This window comes from Nicotiana tomentosiformis, chromosome 1 (genome assembly GCF_000390325.3).
Source record: "Nicotiana tomentosiformis chromosome 1, ASM39032v3, whole genome shotgun sequence".
NCBI lineage: Eukaryota > Viridiplantae > Streptophyta > Magnoliopsida > Solanales > Solanaceae > Nicotiana > Nicotiana tomentosiformis.
In genome coordinates, this window is record NC_090812.1 from 97,809,656 (window position 1) to 97,835,069 (window position 25,414).

General features: G+C 37.4%; 3 long non-coding RNA genes across 3 annotated transcripts; 2 read left to right on the plus strand and 1 right to left on the minus strand.

Moving 5' to 3' along the window:
* Positions 1 to 7,123: 7,123 nt before the first annotated feature.
* Positions 7,124 to 10,426, plus strand: LOC108945973 (uncharacterized). The gene is made up of 2 exons (XR_011412014.1): positions 7,124 to 7,212; positions 8,873 to 10,426. It is a non-coding gene; the product is annotated as an uncharacterized lncRNA (long non-coding RNA).
* On the plus strand, positions 7,433 to 8,821 carry LOC104101147 (uncharacterized). Its single transcript, XR_011412012.1, has 3 exons — positions 7,433 to 7,604; positions 7,724 to 7,949; positions 8,031 to 8,821. It is a non-coding gene; the product is annotated as an uncharacterized lncRNA (long non-coding RNA).
* A 4,412-nt stretch (positions 10,427 to 14,838) lies between the features above and the next one.
* Positions 14,839 to 15,358, minus strand: LOC138891511 (uncharacterized). Its single transcript, XR_011407789.1, has 2 exons — positions 15,229 to 15,358; positions 14,839 to 15,016 (listed from the first exon to the last, which is right to left on the minus strand). It is a non-coding gene; the product is annotated as an uncharacterized lncRNA (long non-coding RNA).
* Between the last annotated feature and the right edge of the window lie 10,056 nt (positions 15,359 to 25,414).

Genomic DNA, 25,414 nt, shown 5'->3' on the forward strand with positions numbered 1-25,414 from the left:
AACTACCGAGCCTAAGCTGCGGTCTAAACCTGACCTCAAGTCCTCCAGATTGGCCCATTACCAAAACACAGAAAACACATCTCACACCTCATCTATGGGATCCACAAGTCGTCGATGTACAGATGATACCGAGCGCTTACGTACGCATACGAGTGAGTGGAAGGAATACAAAGAGATACGCTTCACACTGAATCAATATCGCATGATAAGGAAAGAAAGATAGGAAGTTTGTCCTAAATGTCGTGTAGCCTCTCAAAGATAGGTTTGGACATCATCATACCTATCTACAAGACTCTACTAGACACTTGCTCATCAACTCGTAGAACCTATGAACCTAGAGCTCTGATACCAACTTGTCACGACCAAAAATCCAACTAGTCGTGATGGCACCTAACCAAAAAGTCAAACTCGTGCCCGGACCTTGAAACCCGACAAAACTTATAAAATCCGACAACCAATTCGATTACGAGTCCAACCATACTAATTTCACTCAAATACGACTCCGAATCGACCTTCAAAACTCAAAAATTCACTCTATGAAACTTTAGACAAAACCCCCAATTTTCTCTTTAAAATCAATAATAATACACCAAAACAAAGATTAATTCATGAAATATAATCACAAGCAAGCCGAGAATGCTTACCCCAAACCGTGTGGTGAAATTCCTCTCCAAAGTCGCCCAAAAACAAGCTCCAAATCTCAAGAATGTGATTAAAATGACCAACCCTCGAAATTATAGGTTCTGCCCAGCACTGTTCGCATCTGCAAAGAAATAGCCGCTTCTGCGACCACAACTAACCGGTCGACCCCTCGCAACTGCGGAACAATTTTTCACTTCTGTGACATCGCAGGTGCGAGCTCCTCTTCGCTCATGCGTAAGACATCGCTTCTGCACCCATTACAATCGCTTCTGCGAAGTCGCAGATGCGACTCAAATTCCGTATCTGCGCAGACACCAAGCCTAGTCTTCTCCCGCTTCTGCGATGAACCTCCCGCATCTGCGAAGTCGCTTCTGCGACCAATACTCTGCAAATGCGGCTACACCAGCACCAGAATCTTCAGCAATGCAACAAGAGGAAAAATGATTTGAACCTCGTCTGAAACTCATCCAAGCCACTCGGGACTCCATCCGAATATACCAACAAGTCCCATAACACGGATCTACTCGAGACCTCAAATCACACGTAATAACATCGAAACGACGAATCACACCTCAGTTCAAACTTAATGAACTTTAAATCTTTCAACTTCTAAAACTCATGCCGAAACATATTAAATCAACTCGGAATGAACTCAAATTTTGCACACAAGTCCCAAATGACATAACAAAGCTATTCCAATTCCCAGAACCACAATCTGAACCCGATATGCTCAAAGTTAATTCTCGGTCAAACTTATGAACTTTCCAAACCTTCAAATTTCCAACTTTCGCCAATTAGCGTCGAAACCTTCTAGAAATATCCAAATACAAATCCGGGCATACGCCCGAGTCCAAAATCACCATCCTGACCTAACAGACTCATCAAAACTCCAATCTGAGGTCCAATACTAAAAAGACAAACTTGGTCAACTCTTTCAACTCTAAAGCTTCAATCATGAAATTCATTGTTCCAAATCAATTCCGAATAACCTGAAAACCAAAATCGACGATTCACACAAGTTATAATACATCATACGATGCTGCTCAAGACTTCAAATAGCTGAACGAAATGCAAATGCTCAAAACGACTGGCTGGGTCGTCACAATATCTATGTATACCTGTGGGTGAGATACATGTGTTGCAAAAAAAAATTTTGAACTCAATTTTAACTATGAATTTTGATACCAAATCAGTCCAAATCACCTCCAATATTTCTCAATTTTTGTGTATTGACTCATCTATATGTTTTCAATGAATCTCAATCATGCCCACTGAAAAGGTCCTTTTTGCTTAGATTTTTATAATTTTGTTACCGACGATTCACACAAGTTATAATACATCATACGATGCTGCTCAAGACTTCAAATTGCTGAACGAAATGCAAATGCTCAAAACGACTGGCTAGGTCATCACAATATCCATGTATACCTGTGGGTGAGATACATGTGTCGCAAAAGAATATTTTGAACTCAATTTTAACTATGAATTTTGATACCAAATCAGTCCAAATCACCTCCGATCTTTCTCAAATTTTGTGTATTGACTCATCTATATGTTTTCAATGAATCTCAATCATACCCACTGAAAAGGTCCTTTTTGCTTAGATTTTTATACATATGTTTTCATTACCTTATTTGCTACATCATCTATAAAATTTACTTTTCGTATTTCATCTAATGTTGCTGATCACATTTAAAAATATGGAAGGATATCTTTGCGTGTGGTTCTTGGAGAGAAAGAACTTTCTTTATTTAGGTTTTCAATTTTATATGTGTTTCGCTAGTTTTAATAAGTCTATGATTAATGACTAGAAGTTGGTAAGTTAAAACTTATTTGGGACATTTATGTAAGATTCTCTTTATTCTGTTCGACATTCTTCTACATCTTGTGATACAGTAGTATTGTCTTTAAACTCTTTGCACATCATTATTCTTGAAATAATTAAATACTCTATTATACTAAATCTAGTAGTGTATCACCGAAAGTTTCTCAATTAATTAAAAGAAATTTTCAAGTAAAGAAGGAATGAAATCTTTACCTTTCAAATCCCTCGTACAGTATTCTAAACAATGTTATGATATCTGTACGGACATTGCAGGAGTCTGGTATTATCGTTATGGGCGGTTCTATTCATCAACTTGTTCATAGCATACAACTTTATAAGTGGTCAAAATCAAGAACATTATCAAAGTGCTCACACTTTTTAAAATCTTTTATTTTGTTAAGTTCCCCATACTAAAATATTTGATTCCTTTATTATAAGAATAAATATCTTTAAAGATTTTTTTGTTTTCAATACATAATTATGTACCTATATTTCAGTTGCACCCCTTAAAACTATGGGGTCGTTTGGTAGGAGGTCTTAGAAAAAAAAAATGCAAGCATTATGTCATGGAGTCATTTTTCTGGTAACCCGTGAAGGAAACAAGATAGCCTGATTACTACTCTTGCTTCAGCCCTAAACAGCAAACAATCACAATGTCGTGCTTTGGACCAAAGAAATCACACAAACTCAAAGGTTGGAATGATAACAAAATGAAAGACACACAAAGATGGGAAGCCAAGGCCAATTTTCGGGGTTTAATTCATATATAAAATAAGGAAATACAAGTAAAGAGATCTGCCTTCTAATAAGGCCTAAGTATTCCTATATATACAGAAAATGTCCACAGGCAGCTAGGCTGGCTGTGGACCCGCCCAGCTATGTTGCATTGCTTTGTGCTGGCTTCATGTGATCTCCATGAAGATCTTGGCATCCCATGTGCCCTTAGTCTTGTCCAGCTGCTGTGCCCCAGTTCTTGCTGGCAGATTGTTGCTCCCATGTTCGCCCAGATAGGATGTGGCCCTACCTAGTTGTGCAGCACATGCCCTTGCTGGCTGTGAAATGCTAACATGATTGTCCTGGCAGACTGTGGTCCTGCCTAGTTGTGTTGCATGTGACTTTGCTGGCAAAATGTGGCCCCTATGAGGGCCCGGACAGCCTGTCGGATTGTTGCCTCCATGTGCAAAGACCTTCTGGTCTTTGCCAGCCAAGTTTGGCTTGTTTTGCAGCCCTTTAGGCGGCAAATTTAAGCGGAAAATATACGGGTCGGTGCACTCTCCCCCACTTGAAATGGCGATGACCGCGGTGCCACAACGGTTCAAGTAGTCGTGAACTTGATCTTTGAACGACCATAACGCCTCATATTTTTCCCATGATGCCTCCTCTGGCGGTTGACCCTTCAAACGGACAAGAAATTGGGCGCTTGAATTGCCCCAACCTACTCCTTGTATCACCCGATGGTTGATAACGGCCTCGACTTTCTTCTCGGCGACCGAAGGGGTTACACAAACACTTGGTCGCCTGGATTGCCTCCGCTCCATATCACCCTTGTCTCTACTTTAACAAACTGACATGCCTCGATCCAAACAACTTTTCAGGGTTCTTCTTGAATCCTCCAACTTTAGAGGTGCCATGTACGGACCCATGGCAGGCGGCTTCGCCCACGGAATGAAGTCCTTACCCTTAAGGACTCGTTGTTCAAAAGGAGTCAAGGCTTTATCCATCTTGACCTCCTTAGTCTCTGTCTTGACTACCAAAACCGGTGCTCCCCATTCCTTGAAGCCTTTCACGATTTGAATCGCGGACAACAGACTAACAACTTGCGGCACCCGAACTCTTAGTACCACACATGGACCCCTTGGGTCATAAATGTAGATCTGGTTGAGAAATGGGCATATGAATGCCTTCACTGCATGCCAATAGTCCAGCCCCAGTACCAGATCAAATACATCCAGGGAAGTGACAAAGAAACTCACGTTTCCCTGCCAAGCTCCTAAGTTGATCTGCACAATGCGGGCAATCCCTTTCATGTTGGTGGGTTTGGCGTTTACCGTCTTCAGTACAGAACTGCTAGGACCAAACACAAGGCCAAGTGACTTAGCCTTTGCTTCGGACACAAAGTTGTGTGCCGCGTCAGTGTCTACCATGATACGGACAAATTGTTCGTTCAATCATGCATCCACGAACAGTGATCCTGGTTCTCTTAACTGGTGCTCCTTGCCAATCACATCGTCGCCTAATGCATGAACCAATTTGATAATGTCATGCTTCCCTTGGGCAGTTGGCTTTAAAGCAGGCTTTTCGGCTACTACTGCGCCCAGTATCATGTTGCCAAGATGAGCTATGCATGGCAGTTGTTGAACTCCTGCTTCGGCTTGTTCATCAGCTTGGATTCTTTCCTCTGTTAGCCTATGCTCGGCTGCAATTATGGCACCGAGTTTCTTCAAAGAAGGACAATCCTTATAGCCATGACTAGTGTTCTTGCAGAGGTAATAACCATTGCGGGGACCAGCTTCCTTCCTCCTTTGGTTGTATCGGTCACGCCAGTGCGCCTTGTTGCCTTGTTCTCTGGAATCGCGATCAGGGGCAACAACTTGTTTGCCCTTGTCCCGATATCCATGGTCTTCATCCGGTTGGAAGTTGGTGTCCCTTGACTTTATGGCTTCTGTCCTATAATCATTTAAGGACACAGCCACCGCGATAGCTTCATCGATGTCTTGGACTTGACGTCACTGAAGTTCCTGTCTAGCCCAGTCTTGAAGGCCATCAATGAAAGTGAATAGCAAGTCATCACTTGCCAGGTTCGGAATCTGCAGGATGAGTTTAGTGAATTCCTTCACGTACTTATTTATGGAAGTTGTTTGCCTGAGCTCTCTCAACTTCCTACGTGCCTCATTGACAATGTTTTGTGGGTAGAACTGGCGCTTCAGTTCGAATTTGAACTGTTCCCAGCTCTTGATGGAGCAAGTTCCCTTCTCCACATCGGCTTTTTTCCTTCTCCACCATAGCATGGCGGTATCGGCAAGATACATCGTTGTTGCCCGGATCTTGGCAGCCTCATCAACGATGCAAAGGTGCTCAAAGTAGTCTTCCATCTTCCAGATGAAGTTCTCTACTTCTTGAGCATCTCGTTCGCCCCTAAACTCCTTCTGTTTTGGGCCCTCGATTTTTGTCTCACACACTGTCACATGACTAGTGCCACCGGCTAACTTTACTACCTTCAGTTGTTACTTTAGGATCTCAATTTCCCCGTGCAATGCCGATACAGCCTCGATCAGCTTAAGCTCAAGGTTGGTCAGTCTTTCTTTGTGCTCATAAATCGCTTGATCTATCATCTCTTTGACTTTATCAAGTACATCTAGAGTAGTAGACTCAAGCGAGCGAAAGTTGTGTTCAACATCTCCCATGTGCCGATTTAAAGCATCTAAACCAGCTTCGGTGAGATCCATTCTCACACTTAAAAGATTTGAGGTAGAAGGCGCACAATCTTCACCATGGCTAACCTGTTTCGGGGGTAGCACTAGAGCTGGCACCTCACTTATTACGGCTATGGCAGGATCTCGCACTTTGCTTATTCCGCTCTTCTTTGGTTTCTGCCGTTTTGTTGGTGACTCATCTCTGCCACGAATGTTGTCTAAATTGACGTTATCTCCATCGGTTGCCATGGTTGATTAACCTCGCTCTAATACCAGTTGTCACGAGGTCTTTTTTCTGGTAACCCGTGAGGGAAGCAAGAAAGCCTGACTACTACTCTTGCTTCAGCCCTAAACAACAAACAAGCACAATGTCGTGCTTTGGACTAAGGCAATCACACAAACTCAAAGGTTAGAGGAATAACGAAATGAAAGACACACAAAGATTGTAGGCCAAGGCCAATTTTTGGGGTTTAATTCATATACAAAAGAAGGAAATACAAGTAAAGAGATTTGCCTTCTAACAAGGCCTAAGCATTCCTATATATACAGAAAATGTCCACAGGTAGCTAGGCTGGCTGTGGACCCGCCCAGCTGTGTTGCACTGCTTTGTGCTGCCTTCATGTGAACTCTATGAAGGTCTTGACAGCCCATGTGCCCTTAGTCTTGTCCAGCTATTGTGCCCCAATTCTTGCTGGCAGATTGTTGCTCCCATGTTCGCCCAGACAGGATGTGGCCTACCCAGTTGTGCAGCACATGCCCTTACTGGCAGTGAGATGCTTCCATGATTGTCCTGGCAGACTGTGGTCCTGCCCAGTTGTGCTGCATGTGACTTTGTTGGCAGAATGTGGCCCCTAGGAGGGCCCGGACAACCTGTCGGATTGTTGCCTCCATGTGCAAAGACCTTCTTGTCTTTGCCAGCCAAGTTTGGCTCGTTTTGCATCCCTTTAGGCGGCGAATTTGGGCGAAAAATATGCGGGTCGGTGTAATTAGCTCTGTGCATTACTAATACCTCGATTAGTATATAGTTTCAACATATGTATAACTAATAATTATATTAGTTATACATTATACTTGGTATTATGCTATGTATAAGCAATGCATAGAAAACCATGACATTAGTAATACAAGAGTTTTTAATACTTGCATAAACATGGTTAAAGATCTAATTGCCCCCCTCAAATCCCTAATAAAAGCCCATCTCAAATATTTTCCCCATATTATTAACAAACAGATTTCTCTCTGTACACTTTGGCCACGGAAAAGCACAGGTGAATGCAACCAAATCATCTTCTTCTTCATTTTTCTCTTCAGAGATCAAAGTCACGTGTACAAGTAAAAGAATTTTCAGTAATTTTGTTCTCCCCCCACCCCACCCCACCCCCCCAACTTGAACGACTCATGGAGTGAAGACACTAACTACTGGTTTCTTTGTTTGTTGGATGTGTGTTTCTATATTCAAGAACTAATATTTGATGTATTTTGTAAAATTAGTTTTTAATTCTGGTAATTTCACTCCTGGTGCTTCCTCTTGACATACTTTTCGCTACTTGGCTCATCAGGAGAAGAATAGATCTATCAAGGTTGATTATATTAGATCAGCATGGAGTGTAAGTCAGGCTTTCAATGAATGTTTGAGTGCTATTCTCAAACTAACTCCATTGTTACTTGTTGATCCTAAACCGGTGCTTGAGGATGAGATTGAAGAATGATGGAAATGGTTTAAGGTAGGTGAAAATTCAGTTTGGCATCTACCAATTTTTGTATAAAACTAACTAAATGCAGTTTTTACACTTTTACAAAGATATTTTTATATTTTGAGATAACACTACAATTTATCTTGTAGGGTTTTTTAGGTGCACTAGATGGTACTTATATACAAATTAGAGTTCTATCCCAGTACAAACCAAGATACAGGACAAGGAAGGGAGAGATAGCAACTAATGTATTGGGAGTTTGTGATAGAAACCTCAATTTTACTTATGTATTACCTGGTTGGGAAGGTTCAGCTACCAATGGCTGTGTATTACGAGATGTTGTAGTAAGAAGGAATGGTTTGAAAATCCACGAGGGTATGCCATGTCTGTGCTTTCAAGTTACATCACAAAATGAATTAGATATAAAAGTAACTAAATTGTATGTCTATATTATAGGTAATTATTATTTGTGTGATGGAGGATATACGAATGGAAAAGGTTTTCTTTCACCTTATCGAGGATATAGATATTTGTGACAATCCATTACCTAGATGTAAAGATGGACTTTTCAATATGAGGCATGTTAGGGCTCGTAATGTTATTGAAAGGGCATTTGGTCTGTTGAAAAGACGTTGGGGAATTCTTAGAAGCTCTTCGTGGTACTCAGTCAAGGTTTATAACAGGATCATTAGTGCTTGTTGCTTGATTCACAACTTTATTCGCAGAGAGAAGGAAGTAGATCCCTTAGACATTGATATGGAAGAACAAATGGAGTACCAACACGAAAACATTGATGTTGTTGAATCGTCTGAGGAGTGGACCACTTGGAGGGATGAGTTGGCTCAATCAATGTGGAATGCAAGATCTAACAATTGATCTATAGTCACAAAAAAAATTATTTGTTTCAAATGGAAGTTGAGAGCATTGGGCATGTGCTACTTCACTGTATAGTGCTTATTGGTCTAAAATACAACCTATTAGCTATATAAAACTTTTTTTTGACTTCATTAGCTCTTTTGAATTGGCCTAGTATAAATTGTATAGCTGCTAGACATTTCTATTTTTTGTGAGCTTAATTGCACATCCTTATGTACTTTCTACATCTCTTGATGTTGTATGTTTTAATTTATAATGAAGACTAGTTGAATAAGTTGACGTTTGTGAGCTTAATTGCTCATTCTTCTATTGTTGTAAAGTGTATTAATATAGAAATGCATCTCTGATATATTGAAATCTTTCTGAAGCTATTATAATATTTTGTTCTTCTTCCTGATTTTCTTGGTAATCTATTTCACAAGATTTTACAGGCAAAATGAATAGTCTAACATCTTCAAACAAGCTGTCAAAAAGATCAAGCAACTCAACACATTCAACACGAAGGATATGGATTCCAGAAGAAGAACACACTCTTTTAGATGGGTTGAAAGAGTTGTGTGTTAAGGGTTGGAGAGCTGATAATGGAACCTTTAGGTCGGGGCACTTGATGGAGTTAGAGCGCTACATACACAAACAACATCCTAAAAGCGGATTGAAAGGTAATCCACATATCAAAAATAAAATAAAATATTGGAAGAGATGTTATGGAAGTATAGCTTCGCTAAAATATCTAAGTGGTTTGGGATTTCAATATAGTGATGGAGCTATAATAGTTGACGATCCAAAATTTTGGGATGACTTTATAAAGCTAACTAATACTTTGCTTAAAATTATTATAATTTGTTACGTCATATATGTATTTTTCTAATATGACATTGCAATATTTTTTAAATTATTTTCTAGATTGATCCACTAGCCAAAAATATGAATACTAAGAAATGGACGAAGTTTGAGGATTGGGAAGAAATTTTTGGCAAGGATAGAGCAACCGGAGAGTTTGCAGAAGGGCCGCTAGATACTTCTGAGCAAATTCAAAAGAGTCAAGCTCCAAAATTTTATAATGATATGAATTTGGGATTTCCTATCGATATTGATGAAGACGAAGAAGCTGACGCTTACCATAAACCTAAAGTATTTACTGAAGAAGCTGAAAATGCCATTGAATCTAGTTCATTTACTGGAGCTGAAAATGTCACTGGACCTAGCGCATTTACTGAAGCTGAAAATGCCATTGGACCTAGTGCCGGAGCATCTGAAAAGAACATGCTGGATCCCAACAAACTCATAAACAAGGTGCGTATGATAAAATGTCCTCTTCTAATGTAAACGAAAAAGAGAAAATCAAGAAAAGAAAAAAAAATAGCGGAGGATGATAATGAGACATTTCTCAAAGGTATGATGGAAATTATGAAAAACTTTACTGAAAGTCAAGACAAAAGAATGGGTGCCTTGATTGAAAAGATTGGGGATCGTGACCGATCCAACGTTCGTGGCCAGATATATTCTATACTTGAATCTCCCGTATTTGAGTTGTACACCATAGAGCAACGTATCAAAGCTTCAATGATTCTCTGTGATGATGACAAAAAGATGGAATTGTTTTTACGTATGGGTGAATTTGAGCGCCATACAATGATGTCGATGCTCGTCAATGATAAACTTTAGAAGTATGGTAAACTTATGGATATAAGTGGTGGCACTAATTTGATTATTTTTTGCTTGGCTAACAACTTCAAAGTTTGATGATATTGCCATTTTTTGATACCTCTGGTTATTGGTGTGGGCAGGAGGATGCTAGATTTTTTGTGTAACTAATGTTTATTAAATAGCTCAACTCTAGTGTAAATGTTAAATGCATATGTAATTATATAGCTGCTATGGCAGTTCTTCAAACTCTTTGTAGTCGTTTAACTTTGAGATTCTATGATGTAATTATATAAAGCTGTTATGACAGTTCTTTAATTTCTCTGTTGTTTTTCTCCAATCTTACTTTTCATTGGTAATTTTTCTATAATTTGATAAGTTGTTTGTGATGGAAGAAGTGATGAATTTCTCTCCACAACTTTGCCACCGCCAAGAATAAATCACTGAAAACAACATGGTTCTCAGTTTGTTGATGCAAATTGCTCCATTTTAGAGCATATATTCTTGTTTGCTTGAGGAGGTTGGAAGTCAAAGAGCAATAGACCATCAATTTCAATTCAATAATGAAAAGTTTTACTATTACCTGATCCCTTGTTATGTGTAAATAGTGGGAGTTCCATGTGACTGACCATGTTATATTACATGATCTCTTGTTATGTGTAAATAGTGGGAATTTCATATGACTGACCATGTTATCGTTCCAAACAAGTGATTATTATGCACATAATGTATCCACATCTAGTTTTGAATTAACGTCACAACTTTACCTAGATTCACTTCATTGAGCAACATACTGTGAAAATGGAGCATCAAAAGAGCCCCAGCCTTTCTTGTTTTGTTATCTATAAAGTTAATTTTTATAGATAAAGTTAAAAATTGTGGAGGGTACATTTGTAAACACCCAATTTTTTAAAAATTATGCAATGTTTTAATACACCAAATCAAACAGTGGATAAAAAATAATCTCAGCATAACTAATGCCAGCATAACTATTGTCAGCATTACTAAGATCAGTATTACTAATACACTGTATTCAGCACTATTCTTATATCTTCTACCAAACGACCTCCTTACGCGGAAAAGCATACTCTAAAACTAGTAGGTGATAGACGCGCAGACACATATTTATACTAAAAAAAATTTAAAAACTACGCAGTCTTTATGTCAATCCCACCCCAGGTCCCAACCCAAAGAAAATCTGCCCCCCTCCCTTAGGCGTAGCAAATTCCTTCTCATCATCCTCAAATCGATTCCTTTTTCTTCTTTTTCCAATCTCTCCTTGTAACCCTTCAAATTTCATGCTTTCATCCTTTTTTTTCTTTAGATTAATATAGTGATGCCGCCTTCTTCATTCTTTTTCTTTATTTTTTCCCACTTCTTTTTCTGTTCATCTTTCTTCCTCCGGTCGCCGGAGAAAATGACCAACAAAAAAAAGTTGTCGGAGAAGATGATCGGAAATGTGATAGCTACTCAGAATCCATGAATTCTTCCTTTTTTCTTCTTCTTTTTTTTCACCACTTTTTTTCACCTTTTCCCGTCATTTCTTTCTCCACCATTTTAGGATGAGAATAGTGACAGTCACCTGCGAAGATCACCGGAGAGAGAGTTCGGTCATCTGAGATTTTTCCGGCAGCTCATAGCCGAGTTTCTTCTTCTTCACCCCACTGAATCTCTTAATATTTAATCTTAGGAAAGGGCAAATTCAATTCCGGCAAGAAAGGTTCACCAAAAAATATTTTCTGGCGATCTTGTTAATAGTAGAGGAGAGAAAAGAAAAGGAAACGAAGAAGAAAAAAAATATAAACAACACTAAAAAATAATATTTTATGAAAGAAATCTAATATTAATAGGAAGGAAGTCACCCATGAGAATTTGCCAAGTGTCGTTTGAAGAAAATGCCATGTGGCAGTTTTGAGACAATATTAGTTAAGTTAGGTAAAATTAGTTTATTTTTAAAATTTGAATTTTAAAATAATAAAATATCTATATTTTTTTTAAGGAAATAATTTTTTCAAATTAAAATTATACACTGAAACCCACGCTTAATATAACTCTTCCCTCCATGCGTGAAACCTGAAACATATCAATTCCTACAGATTCGACATTCATTCCCACGATCTCACACTACGATTTCACTCCCTTTTGAAATCAGTTTTCTACTTTAACAATCGGTAATTCTTTCTCCTTTGTGCACATCAAGCAGGAATTCTGGATAGAAGCTATTCTATCTTTTTCATTGTAAGTTCACTGAACCATGTTATCATAGATGATTTGGTACATTATAAGCATATTATTGTTCTCCTACTAATTGATGCTGTTATGTTTGATATGCGTTTATGAAAGTATGTTTGCTTTGTCGTGGACGCGGCCACAAAGCTCAATAGCTTCTATAATTTTTATTTTAAACACAATGCCTAATTCGTAGCAGGTAGACGTCTATCTATTGTGGGATATCACAGTTATGGGGAAACAAGTCAATTCTTTGGCTCACTGCCCCTATCCGCGCTTTTCGTTCTTTTTGCTTCTTTCTTTTCTGTTCTAAATTGTTCAATAAAATTAGAAATACACTACTAATAATTGAGTTTCATCTATTAAAGTCATATACAGAATAACTTTTTCATTTAACTAATTGAGTATTTTTGTAGGGCGACCACATTCACGCAAGTGTTGACAGATCTCTTATCCAAAGGTTCAACCAATAACTTAAGGAAATGGATTTGTATATCTATTTTAGCTAATGATCAGAATGACATCACATGACAAATGAAAACTCTAACAAAGGAACATTGATAATTTTTATTTTGTTAGTTACACATCTTTTAGTAAATTTTTAGGAACTTAATTCCCCTTGGTAAAGTTCCAAATCGATTACTAACATCCGATGGTTGTGCTACAACCGAGCTTGGGTTACCTAACCTGTAGCACCAGGTGTTCATCAGTTTAATATCAAAAGTGATGAAACAAATTAAGAGAAATACCTTGGCACAAAAGTGAAATAAAATTGATATTACAACAAGAATTGAATATGTCCTTTGAAAGCACTCATGAGGGTCTATCGTTAATGAATCAATAACTCTTGTGTATGCCTTTATTCTTGATAACATAAACTCTATCAATGTCTTATTATACGATACCACATATTGACTATGGTGGTATACAACTCACTGTTTGGAAGGCTATAGAATGAACCGACACATAGGATTTCTTTAGGAAAGACACCTGAAGTGAGAAACTTTATCTATACTGCTTTCATTGATGGGTATTGTAAAATGGAAAAATTTGATGCTTCTTATGAATTCTTGCGTATGATGAATGGAAGTAACATAGGACATTTACATGGTTACTATTGTTTATCATTTAAAGTTTCTTTTGCTATGAGTTTTAAGCTTTAGTATTCTGTTTTTGCTATACTATGCTTTTTCATATATCGTAATTTAGTAGATGACTTGGAGTTTTGACTTGTATGGTCCTCTTACAATTATGTAAATAATTTGTTGAATCTTCATCTTCACTTTTACCTTCCACTTTTCTTTTCTTGGGAGAATAAACAACGTCATGAAAATAAACTTTGTAGACTAGAAGAATAGCTTGATAATATTATATCGTTCCATTTTGCTGGTATGTGAATGTGTAATCTGACAAATCTCCCTGAAAATTTCCAGTAAAATGATATTTTTTTAATGTTAAATTATTTATCTATATTTGCAGGCAATCACTTTATTTAAATTGTACGGGAAGATGGACTAGCAACCATCATTTCACTTTTCATTGGTTGCTTCAAGGTATGACATAGTAGGTAGAATAAGTTTTATTAGTAAAGATATAATGGAATTATTTGAATATAAAAATCAAACTGTTCTGGTATTAAATTTTCATATTAGTTTCATGGCATAATTCAGAATGTAAACATTTATTTGGAATAAAGCTGACACATGAGAAAGACTAAACGAAAAGAAATGTTAGCAAATTCTATTCCTTCGGAATTCTATGAAGTGCATGTATCCTCTTAATCAGTTAAATAAGGACATATTATAAATATAAAGTGTTTAGCAACATAGCTATTTGATACAGAATTATCAAATCCTTTCAAATAACAATATAGCTATTTGAAAGTGTTTAGCTACTTTATATTTATATTGCTATTTCCCTAGGAATGCTGATGTTTAGAATGTTTACTCACTACCACAATTTCATGGAGGCACGTATGAATCGCAGTAAAAAAGAAGTGAATAAATATTCATGGACGTGTATACACTCTTTGATGCGTGACTATTCTTCCAATATCAAGTTTCAAATCTATTATATGCTTTTCTGCTACGAGTCATATGGCTAGAACTCTGCTCCTTTCCCATCCGAAACTCTGTGCTCTTTTACATGTACATGCATTCCTGTCTAGGCTCAACTTTAGTGCTATTCCTCATGCCCTTTTTGATTTGTGGAGTAATCTGTTGAATGCTGCTTAACTTTAGTGCACTGATATATTAAGATTGTTTTATTCTCTGTCCGGTAGAAAAGCTTATCTTTATTATGCTTAATTGATAAACCTGCCGTTGTTTCTCCAGTTGTGTTGTAGGTGTCCTTTGCGAATCTCTTTATTACCTTTTTATTCTGAGATTTACTTTTAGATGTCCTTGTGAATCTCTTTGGTGTTTTGACTTGCATCATTACTGTTAGTAAGTAAAACAGTACAATAGAGGCTTGATCCTATTCCTCTTTATTTTCTTTCTTTTTTTCTGGTGATATGTATAAGCAGTACAAAAATATTTATAGCAGCCATTAGACATAATTCTCCTAACTAACTTTTTTAAGCAAAGTTGCATCATTCTTTCTCCTTCTCTTTGTCTTCTTAGAAACATATACAAGGATGTTTTGGTTTGCAGAATCACTTTGCTACAATCAAGCGTGGCATTTTATTATAGCTACTTTGCCGTGGCGGACGCACGTGATTGCAAGCGGGTTCAACTGAATCCGCTTCATCAAACAATACTACTATGTATATATATAAATTAGGATTAAAGCTGTGTAAATTTTGTATATATATTTTATTTGAACCCACTTGACAACTACTATTTTATGATTAAAGTTATGTACTTTTAAGATTGAGCCCGCTTGCACAAAATTCTAGGTCCGCCACTGCTAAAACACTTGTGTATAGTCCAATCCTTGATCTGGACAGGTACTAAAAATATTACCTTTTTATTATGAACTTATGTTACTTTTAGGTGTCCTTTGTGAATCTCTTTGTTGTTTTGGCTTGCATCATTACTGTTAGTAAGTAAAACAGTACAAAAGAGGGTTGCTCTTTTTTCTCTCTTTTTTTCTTTTGTGATCTGTAGAAACAGTGTGAGCACGTGATTTTTGTCCGACGAAAAATACTCCTACAAATTTAAAATAGATTTTTTAATTATTTTAATTTTTAGGAATTTCTTGTTAATTGCATTTAGTTGCATATTTAACATTTTAAAATCATGAAAAAAATATCAAAAATGTCTAAAATATTTCATGCATAGCATTTTAAGTCTTAATTGCATTTAGAATTTAATTACATAAGTTAATTGCATTATTAAATAAAAAATTAAAAAATATTGGTCATTTTTACATATTTAGCTTTTAGTTTTAAAATTAGTATTTTCCTTTCATTAGTTTTAGGTTAATTAATTATTTTAATGTTAAAATAGATAATTAATTCAATTCTACAAATTAGATTGTTTTATAACTTAACTTAGGGTTTTAATTAATTTTATTAGGATTTAAAAATTCAAGAAAAGAAAATAAAAATAAAAGAAAGGCTTTGTTAGGTTCCGGTTTGGGCCGAAGCCATTGTTCAGTGGCCCAATTTTCCTTGACCCATCAGCCCTTACCCGCCCAATTACCCGTCTAACCCGCTCCATCTCCCTCTTAAATCCTAGCCATCCATCCCCTTAATCCCATGGCCAAGATTCACTCCCACACCCTAAATAAAACATAACACTTAACAAACTCTAAACCTAAACTTACCCTAACCAGCCGCAACCACTTCTTTCTTCCACGTCACTGTCGCCCTCACCACGTCCAAACCGGCTGAGTCACTCGCCCAAACTCACTCACATGATTCCCTCCTCTCTCCCTCTTCCACGTCACTCTAATCCTAACGGATTTCTGACAAAATGAAATTATTCCTTCCGGATTTCACACTATAGATTCTTTGTTGGGCGATTTTTAGATTAATGGGAGCCATGGATTGATCATGCCCTCCATTTGTCCCAAAAAATCGTTCACACAAAGAGATTTGAGAATTTTTCGGATTTGGGGGAGAAGGGCAGAAGGTTCGAAGATTTGGAAAGGTTATATAAGGTGAGGATATTTTTTTAAGAAGATAGAAAAGGAGGGGTATAAAAATTAGATAAGAAAACTGGGTTTTTTAAATAAAAAAAAATTCTTCTTCCTCAAATTCGAATTTGATTTCTTTGTTTCTTCTAGATTTCAGAAAAAAAATCTTACAAATATGCTCTTAATTTGAACATTAGTCTTGACATTTGGTTCAGAAATTCAAAAAAAATCGGTTTTTCCCCTTCAGTTCGAATTCTCTGTTTTCGAATTATGGGATTTGACTGAGTTTGAAGGTGTTTTGAGTTCGTTGCTGTTCGAAGTGTTGATTTTCGGTCACCGTTCATGTTGAATTCCGGATTTCAGTAGTTTTTTTTTTCTTCCATGCAAGTCCGTTCAGGTTCATTTCTATCTCCTTCCATTTCTTGCGTGGTAAAAAGCATGACGAGGGATTTAGGTTGAAATGAGTTGTATAATATAAAATTGGTCTAAGTTTATTAAAAAGAATGAATGTCTATACTTATTCCATGGTCAGATGCATCTGAATTTTATCACTGATGAATGAAGTTTAAAGGTTTTTGATTGTGAAAGTATTTCGCTGAAACATAAACTTTAATATTTTGATTTGAATGGACTGTTTGGTATTGTTTTGACTGGCTTTTCTGGGTTTCGGTGTGAAACTGTATTTGAATTATTAGGCTCCTTTTCATGTTCAACATTCTTGTACCCTATGTTGAGATACACGACCCAAGCTTTAGTTTGCCATAATTGATTCCTGCTTATTAATTTCGTTAGGCTTGTTTTGACTGTAAATCTCGTGTTAAACTTTGTGCATACTACTTGGAATTCATGAATCAAGCTCTTAGTTGATTTCAAGTGTCTGTTATTATAGAAGTCTTCATTCGGCATGTAAATCTTTGTGAAACTAATCTTGAAGTTTGAATAATTCTTGATTCCATTTTTGACGTATTCTTTCATCGCCATTTGTGTTATTTTGGAACATCCTAATTGTTTAAGTTCATGCCAACTATTGGAGACATTAAGTTAAAATTGTATGTTTGTTGAATCAGAATAGTTTTTGAATTTTCTCAATCTTTACACATTCATCCACATTGACTTTCCATAATTCGTGGCCTTGCAATAACCTCAAATTAGTTCTTTTAGGAGAATCATGAATACTCGTTAGATCTGTTTTAGGCACGATTAATAATAAATCATCGTGACTATGGGTACGGTTCCCGTGGCATGGTCACGATACGTAAATCTCATTCGGATGTGTATTTCATATGACCCGACCACAACTTCTAATACTAATTAAAATAAACATGTTGTAGATCGTGGGTACGGTTCCCGTGACGCGATTCACAATGTGTACAAAAATAAACGATTGCGCGACATCGCGACTTGTTCAAACAAATTCCATAAATAATTAAAAAGCGGTTTTAAAAGGATAAAAATGCACAATAGGTTTAAAACTTGTAATAAATCAGATAATTAAGCCAATTATTAATAGTTAAGCGACCGTGCTAGAACCACGAAACTCGGGAGTACCTCACACCTTCTTCCGGATTAACATAATTCCTTACCCGGTCTTCTGTATTTGCGGACCATAAAAATAGAGTCAAATTTTCTCGATTTGGGATTCTAAAATAAGCCGGTAACTTGGGACACCATAAATTATTCCAAGTGGCGACTCTGAACTAAATACATAATCCCATTTCGATTAATGTCACTTAAATTAAAAAATTCCTTTATCCCCTCGGAAAAAAGGAGGTGTGACAAGCAGTACAAAATATTTTTAGCAACCATTAGACATACTTCTACTAACTAACTTTTTGAAGCAAAGTTGTTGTCTACCCTTCATTTAAATACCAAGTTTTTGCCTTCGGCAAGTTTCGAACGTAAAAGTCATTTTCTATTTTTCCTCTTTCTACTTTCGCTTCCACTTCCAACCAAGAGGTTGTGAGTTCGAGTCACCCCAAGAGCAAAGTGGGGAGTTCTTGGAGGGAAGGATGCCGAGGGTCATTTGGAAACAGCCTCTCTACCCCAGGGTAGGGGTAAGGTCTGCGTACACACTACCCTCCCCAGACCCCACTAGTGAGATTATACTGGGTTGTTGTTGTTGTTGTACTTTCGCTTCCATCATCCACAATCAGAGGATAAGTCTCACGGAAAAGTTCTTTGATAAACCCACGAAGTCAACTATGTGAATCCTAGACCACTCTTGGTATTCTGCTTGCACTTTTTTCTGTAGAATTACCTATAACTAGATTTTCCATATAGCATCTTGATAAAAGAATTGATAGAGGTTGGAGTTGGTGAATCAATTTGCTTGATTTTCAGCTTGATTTTTCAGAAACTATAGTACATTTTCTTTAGTAACAACTTCTTCATTTTCAGCTTGATTTTTCAGGTGAATTTGCTGTAAATCTTGGTTGCAGATATTGCCATCTACATTATTTTCCCCTTAAACTTCTATCTTTCACTCTGTATTGGACCCTAGCTCAGGGTGGTGTAATTTATTTTGAACATTAGGTATGCCATAGTAGGATTTCTACTCTTTTACTTTCCAAGTTTAGCCATGATCTCTTTGACTCTTTGTTCAAGTTTATGTTATAACTTTCTTTACCCAGACTTCTCCCTCCAAGTTATCTCACATTTTACATTTTAATAGTCTTTTTTCTTTTACTCAATTATATGAAATATAATCAGAAATAGGACTATGATTATCATGCGCAACTTCATCTATGTGTTCTATTATACACGAAGTATTTATAGAAGTGAGCTTTAAATTGTTTTCCAAAATATCAAGCAAATGTCATATTGTTAGAAAATGATATTTTCATGAGTATGTTTTTTCATTGTCCATGTGGTGTAAATCTTATGTTCTAGATTGGATTGCAAATTGCAATCTTATATTATTTGTCATTTAATCACGTTTTTTGCTTTTACAAATTGCAGAGTATTTCTTGCAAACAAGTACTATTCTTTCGGCGTTAGCTGATATCCTTAATGAAGAAAGGATCGGAAAGAAGTACTATTATTTCTTGTAAAGATTGAATGATTTACTGGAGATTCGTCTTCTCCATTAAATCACATCTATTCTTTAATATCGGATAGGCTCCATATGCCACTAGCAACTTTTGTGGTTACAAGATTATGACCAGACTATTATCTTCAATAGAGCACACTATAATGAAGTAGTTCTTATCTAATTTAACCCATGATATTTGGGGTATTTAAAAACTCTATTGACGGTAATTCAAGTAAGTTGGTCGATTTATTTGATCAACTAATGTAGAACATACTTTAAGTTCTTATGGATTAGTAGGAGTATATATTTGGTCTCTCTTTAATTTTTTTTTCTGTTGTCATGTAGCTTATTAAAAGGAAGTAGCAAGCTGTTGGATATATTAGTAAAGCTAAATGAGTTAGCTGATTTTTTCGCGAAGAAATTAAACTTTTAGATTCTTCTTCTGCTGCTAAGTTTTTAACTCATAATGAGGAACAAATGTTTTACATAAAAAGCAAGACCAAATATTTCACGCATAGGGCTATTTTTAACAAGTCACTTCGGATTGGTAGTTCTTACCAATAATAATATAGAGACAATCTGATAAAATTCATCTATTTATGTTTTATTTTAATTGTTTTGATTGTGATCGCTAAATTTAATCTGCAATATACATATATCTCTTTTCGCTCTATTTTTTTTAATTGATCCGTGCATCACGCGTGTACGGATACTAGTGCTAATAAAAATAAGGGAAAATGGACTCCTGACCACTTAAATTTGTGTTAGTTTGCCAACCCGGTAGACAAACTTATATCTTTCCCGTTTTAACATCTCAACTTGACTAACTGAATGCAAATAAACACTTTCGATTGAACATGATGTTCACTCGCTATGACATGAATGACACGTTATATACTAGGCTTTTTATTCTTTGACATGTGTAAAATATGGGGCCCACTTTTTAAAAAACACAACTTACCAGATTTTAAATTATTTTTTATATCTTCTTTTCTTTTCATCTCATCTCTTCCTCTTCCTCTAACCTTCTAAAATCTAACCTTCAACCATTAGTGAAAACCATAAATTGAATATAATAATAGTGCTAAGGAGGTGTTCAAACGAGCATAGCAGCTTCAAGAATGCAGGGAATGGTTACCATAAATGAAAATACGTTCTGCCGGATTATCGATCTTTTCTTCCAAACAGTGGAGAATATTTCAGGTGGGGTTGGCCGGAGGAACGATCCATAGAGAACAATTTTACTTTTCTATAAATTTAATTTCAGATGTTTGAGAAGTGTTTGTAGTGTATTTGAGTGTTATCTAAGAGAGGTGAACAGAGATATGTAGTCATGGTGAAGTATTTTAGGCCATAAGCTCCATCTTTTATGGTAAAATATGATGATGACCGCGTTCTTATTTTTGTGATGGTGCTTGCCGACTTTTGCCGTCTGCGATGAAGATTCCGGTAGTCTTAAATTTAAGGTGATTTTTAATGGACAATATTGAAAATAGAGATTTTTATAGTAGACTTTTTTCTTAAAAATCTTTTCCGATGTTCAAGAAGATGATGGCGTGGTATTTGATTTGATGGAGTTGTGGTTGTTTTTTAAAGGGTAAGATTGGATAAGAGAGGTTTGGTGGACGAAAATGGGGGCGGCGGGGAAAGAGCAAAAATCTAGAGAAGGGGAAAAAGGAGGGTAAGGGGGAAAGAAAGGTTGGGTAGGCGTAGGGGCAGGGGCGTAGGTGTAGGGAGTATATTGTTTTCCCTTTTTCTTCTTTAGGAGCTTTTTATCCTTTCCTTTTTTAATCTTTTCTTTTCCCATTTTTTAGTATTTTTTCAGCCAAAATTCTATTCTGACGCTCTTTATTATCGTGATTGTCACGCACTTTGGCCACATCAGCCTGTTGTTGCCACATAAGCGTAATCAATAATCAAACGTGTTTATTTGTATTCAGTTCGTCAAGTTGAGGTGTTAAAATGAGAAATATATAAGTTTGTCTACCGAGTTGGCAAACTGACACAAGTTTAAGTGGCCAGGAAGCCATTTTTGCCTAAAAATAACTTTTAATAACTTTTTATCTCTTAATCTCTTCAAGATCATGATGTAAACTCTCTACGCCACATCATCTCAAAAGATTATACTTATTACACTTCTAACCAGCACAAGGGGATCATAGGACCCATAAGAGTGCAACTGATAAAAGTCTTGTTTTTTTGCTCCTTTTTTGTGGATACACAATGTAAGCCATATCTAATCAAGAATCCCTATAAATAATCAAAGATATGAAACCTCAAACATCACTAAAGCTTACAACACTAGCATCATATAGACTTTGCAATACTCCCTTCGTTATGTTCTACACGAGTGTATACAGCCAAAACTGATTAGTCCGTCGTACGAACTGGTCGAGATAGTAATACTTTGATCGAAGAGTATCTTCGTAATATCAGGTTGAGATCCGAAGTTAGGTCATCAAGCTTCGAGTTCTAGGACCGATCAATATCAAGCTCGATATCATTACCGAGTTCGAGCCCAAATCGAACCATGAGGCGAAGCGAAATTATCGAGCTTAAGATTCATGAACCGGCCGGCACCGACCCCAAATCAACACCGGACTCCGAGTCAGAGTCGAGCTTGAGTCAAGATCGAGAGCTCGAGTCAATATCGAGCTCACAGACAAGAGCCGTTGCAACCACACTAGGAGAGAGAATCCTGGAGGGAATTAGGGAAAAGCTAATTCATCATGGGTTCCCCACTATGTATTTTTTATTATATCTAAAGTAGGATCCCTCCACTATAAAAGGAATGACTGTTGTTTATGTAAGGGGATCAAGACATTCACACATCGTAACAAGAGTACTATTTTCTCATATTGAAAGATTAACCTTTTTTTGAGTTCCATTACTTCATCTTATTTTGTTCATTCTTTTTCCTCCTTTCAACTGTGTTTATCTTTCATTCTTTTTGGTCAAGATTGGATATTTCCATTTCTCTTTACGATTTGTATCAAGTTATACCACATACCCTTAGAACTACACACAAATTCAACTCTATCCGATTTTTCGGGTAAACAGTTTGGCGCCCACCGTGGGGCTAAGGATAACAGTGGTTATTTGATCCAAATCTAAAACACACACTATTTTATGCTTGTCTTTTGAAAGTGTCTTTGACTTCGGATTAGCAATGGCAAACCCTCGATTAATGGCTTTACCAATCAACAACGAAGCCGGCCTTCAAGATGAAACCAATAATTTAACTTCCAGGGCCGGAAGGCCGCTTGTCGATGCCGTTAAAGCTTGAGTCGACGTACCTGAAGCTCGAGTCGAAGTACCACTAGACGTCAATTCGCATATGGCCCTTGAGGAAAACCAACGTTCTGAACCCGAAAATAGTATTCATGATGGTACTCGATCTGCAGCTCGAGACACCCATAACGTTGAGGAAAACGGAGTCAGCTTGCGTATCATTTTTGAAATGCAGCAAGCCCAACATGTAGGGATAGATCAGTTACAGAGCCAAACCCAGGTATCGAGCAGGCCGGAGCCCAGTCCACCTCGAGAAATTATGCACAGAACGGAGCCGGCCATAGTAAGGTCAAATGAGCAAGAATCGGGGACTACTCCCGAAATTGCTAAGATACTCGAGGAGCTCACAAAACGGATCGAAGCAAACGATAAAAAATTAGAAACGTATAACTCCAGGGTCGATCAGATCCCCGGGGCACCACCAATGATAAAAGGGTTGGATTCCAAAAAATTCATGCAAAAGCTTTTTCCCTCGAGTGCAGCCCCAAAACCAATCCCTAAAAAATTCCGTATGCCCGAAATTCCCAAATATAACAGAACGACCGACCCCAACAAACACGCCACCTCATACATGTGTGCCATCAAAGGTGATGATTTAGAAGATGATGCAATTGAATCTGTGTTGTTGAAAAAATTCGGAGAGACCCTCTCGAAGGGAGCAATGATTTGGTATCACAACCTGACACCGAATTCCATCGACTCATTTGCCATGCTAGCAGATTCTTTCGTAAAGGCACACGCCGGTGCCATAAAAGTCGCAACAAGGAAATCCGAACTTTTCAAAGTAAAACAAAGGGATAATGAAATGCTGAGGGAGTTCGTGTCCCGATTTCAAATGGAATACATGGAATTGCCACCGGTCACAAATGATTGGGCCGTTCAAGCTTTCACCCAAGGGTTGAACGAGAGAAGTTCGATAGCATCACATAGCCTAAAACAAAATTTGATCGAATATCGAGCTATAACTTGGGCAGATGTGCACAATCGATATCAGTTAAAAATTAGGGTCGAAGATGACTAATTAGGAGCTTCTTCCGGATCAGTATGGTTATTAAAAACCAGAGGGACATCGACAGAGAGACAAGGTCAAATAGAGACCAATATCAACTATACACCACAAATCGAAGGAACGATGGTTCAGGACGCAATTCCGACCGGAACAATCGAAGAAGTGTTCGAGGACAGAATTCTCGGGGACTTATGAGCAAAAGTGGTTTTGACAAATATGTCGATCCTATAGAGGCACCTCGATTATCAGAATACAACTTTTGCATCGATGCATCGGGCATTGTATCGACAATCAGAAGGATCAAAGATACAAGGTGGCCTAGACTCATGCAAACCGATCCTTCCCAAAGAAACCCAAATTCAATGTGCAAATATCATAGCACACATGGTCACAAGACCGAGGATTGCAGACAATTAAGGGAAGAGGTAGCCCGTCTATTCAATGAGGGCCACCTTCGAGAGTTCCTCAGCGAGCGAGCCAAGAACCATTTCAGAGAGAGAGACGCCAACACAAAAAATAAACAGGAGGAACCTCAACATATCATTCACATGATCGTCGGTGGGGTCGACATTCCACAAGGACCCATACTCAAATGCACAAAGATACCGATCACTGGAGAAAAATGAACCCAAGATTATGTGCCCAAAGACATGTTATCATTCAACAACGAAGAAGCCGGAGGCATCTCTCAGCCACACAATGACGCTCTGGTAATTTCTATTTTATTAAGTAAAGTTCAAGTTAAGCGTATTTTAGTGGATCCGGGTAGCTCTACGAATATCATTTGATAGAGGGTCGTGGAGCAACTCGGTCTACAAAATAAAGTTGTGCCCGCAGCTCGGGTCTTAAATGACTTCAATATGGCTAGTGAAACAACTAAAGGGGAGATTATTTTACCAGTAATGGATGGGACCATCCAAAATACCAAGTTCCACATAATCAAGTGCGACATGAGGTATAATGCCCTACTCGGAAGGCCTTGGATCCACAATATGAGGACAGTACCTTTGACTCTCCACCAAGTAATGCAATTCCCAACATCGGGCAGTGTAAAAATATTGTACAGGGAGCAGCATGCTGCGAAGGAAATATTTACGGTCAATGAGGTAACACCGATATCGACACTATCAACCTCGAAAAGGTCAAGCAACAAAGGTAAACGAGAAGTTAAATAGAAATCACAACCGCCAGCATCGACCGAATCAAGGAAGCAGGAAATAAAAGAAGAGGAGGAGAATTTTCTGACCCCTCGAACTTTTATCATCCCAGAAGATTCTGACGCCACCAAATCAACGGTCGAAGAGCTGGAAAAGGTTATATTGATCGAGTATCCGCCCGAGAGAAAGGTATACCTGGGAACGAGATTGACCCTCGAACTCAGGAAAAAACTTATTCATCTTCTTATCGATAATATAGATTGTTTTACTTGGTCCCATTTAGATATGACAGAGATCCCACCATCTATAACAACGCACCGGCTGAGCCTGGACCCTAGGTTCAAACCGGTGAAACAATAAAGAAGACCTCGGTCCGAGGTAAAACACTTATTCGTAAAGGACGAGGTAACTAAACTTCTCAAAATAGGGTTGATTCGGGAAGTAAAATATCCCGAATGGTTAGCCAATGTAGTTGTAGTCCCTAAAAATGGAACAAACTTAGAATGTGTGTAGATTATAAAGA